Consider the following 2,500-nt stretch of genomic DNA (forward strand, 5'->3'; position numbering starts at 1 on the left):
CACACACACACACACACACACACACACACACACACACACATCTTATCTCTTACTTGTTTCAGTGATTGGACTATGGTCTCGCTGGAGCAAGTGTTTAGTTAAACTAATTGACCCCACTGCTTATTTTTTAAAACCTGGTACATATTCTGATGGTCTCTTTTGCTAAACGGTGACATAAACAAACCAACATCAGTTGTCATGTAGTGGTGTGGAACAAACTTACACACACACACACACTCACTCACTCACACACACATGATGAGCTTTCAAACAATTTCCATCTACCGTATTCACTCACAAGGCATTGGCCAGCCTGGAATTATAGCAGAAGACATTCTTCCTAGGTACCATGCAGTGGGACTGAACCCAAAGCCATGTAGTTGCAAAGCTGGCTTCTCAATCACAGAAGCCTATATACACACGCATGTGTGTGTGTGTATGTGTGTGTGTGAATAAATCCTAAATCCTGAAGAGAAGCAAGCTCTAAGTTATAGAGCAGTAAAGTAATTAGATAAAGATAGTCATGGCTGGTCTATGGGGTTACCCAGGGTTTTACGTCCATAAAGCACTTAGCTTTACAGTGTCTCTTCAGACCCTAATGGTTGATGGCTTCACTTTGAAGAGAGATTATAGGCCACCGGCTATTAGGGCCTAAAGAGACACTGTAAAGACAAGTGCTTTATGGACATGAAACCCTGGTTAACCCCACAACTATATCCTTTATATATATATATATATATATATATATATATATATAGGAAAGAATTTCAACCATGTTTCGTGGTCTGCTACCACAACAGCTCCTTTATAGGATCCAGTTAGCTCAAGACATCATCAGGAGGAACCACGTCCGATTTCGGCCCCTACTCCTCTACCGTTTTGACGTGGCGGGGCACCCCCCTTTCAGAGGTGTCTTCAGCTCTGGTGTTGGGTGCATGTCTTCTTTCTTCCTTCTATTCTCTGGCCTCTTCGATGCAGCATCGAGTGTCAGCGTCCGACTGACTGTCTTGTCAAATTCCCCTTTTTATACCTGCTGCTAGGCTCCAGCAGGCTGCTCCAGCAAGTTGTCACGTGACACTGTCTAAATTTCTTTTATATATATATATACATACATACATACATACATACACACACATATTTAATCAAATTCTTTGTTATTTTCAAAATTAATCGAAACAAAGGCAGTGTATTTCAATATAAATATAGTAACAACAGGTTAATTAAAAATTCTGGTCATAGCTTTGTGTGAGTAAGTTTGCTGTTTAGTAACTTCAATAAAGGGTTTCTTATTGATGACCTAGTGGAATGATAAGGTTTTATGCTTGTTGATTATGGTGGTGGTGGGGGATCTATTTTTCCTCTTATAATTTGATAGAAATATATATCATAATACTCTATTTACCATCTGTATAGTGAAGAATGTAAATCATTATCCTTAGGCTTTTTGGTTTGGCATCTCTCATATCAAAATTTGTAATGTAGCATTTATTTTGCTACAACAAATTTAATGGATTTCTTCTGTACATTTTATGCCAAGATCTTATTCTTAAGGAAATGTCTGTGTAAAAAGGTTTTCATATCCAGTGTGTGGTCTCTCTCTCTGCTGTCTTCAATTGTATTTAAGGAATGGGATTTATTTTTCTTTTTACATTAACTGTAAGACTTGTTTTCTTATTCTTCCAAGAATGCTATTGTCTTCTCATTTGCTACTTCAGGGCTTGTCCATTGTACAGGTAGAACTAATGGTAAATGAAATCCTCCCTTATATACATTACTCCTACATTCTGTATTGGCTTTAACAGACTGAAAGGCAAAGTTTTTCTTCACAGGGATTTCTATCTCATAACAGACATAAATGACTTTGTATGGGTTTTTAACAATAAGGAATTTGAAATGTTGGATGAATGAGAAAAGTAATCTTCACTCTAAGCTCTTCATTTGTTTTATTGTTAATAACCTATGTGAAACACAACTGTTCCAAGGAAAGAGAACCAATGGACATTGAAAATTACTATTCATAACACAAGAATGTGTGTTCTATAAGAAACTAGGAATATGCTTGTCAAGATGGTATGGTGAGTGAGAGAGTGTTAGTGTTGGTAGCTCTGTTTTCAACCCAGCATTTCTACAGTCATAACTGTGGAGACTATCAATACTATCACATTTTACTGCTCACACCACTAAATCTCCAATACAGTCTACAAGTCAAACTCTGCTCTTTTGTTTTGAAATTGGGTCTCTTTTATTGAGCTACAGGACAAATCTGACTAGATAGATCTTTGATGATGTCTTCACTCAAAAATCTGGAACGTGTTTCTTATAATTTGATTGGTCAGCTTTTTGCTGACCACACAAGTAAATCCAGAAGATCAGCTTTGTTTATTTACACACACACCTACTTGCAAATAAAACAGTCAGGTTTCAAACTGAGGTAGAAAATTGCTACAGATTTAAACTTCATAATAAATATAAAAGAGTATATTCATCAAACACACACATG

The 2,500-nt window shown here is 36.8% G+C and overlaps 1 protein-coding gene across 1 annotated transcript in view; it reads left to right on the top strand.

Annotated features, from left to right (window-relative positions):
• LOC106876925 (uncharacterized) overlaps positions 1-2,500 on the top strand; it is a 243,266-nt gene that overhangs the window by 42,527 nt on the left and 198,239 nt on the right. The window lies entirely within an intron of this gene.

This window comes from Octopus bimaculoides, chromosome 4 (assembly GCF_001194135.2).
Source record: "Octopus bimaculoides isolate UCB-OBI-ISO-001 chromosome 4, ASM119413v2, whole genome shotgun sequence".
Classification (NCBI taxonomy): domain Eukaryota; kingdom Metazoa; phylum Mollusca; class Cephalopoda; order Octopoda; family Octopodidae; genus Octopus; species Octopus bimaculoides.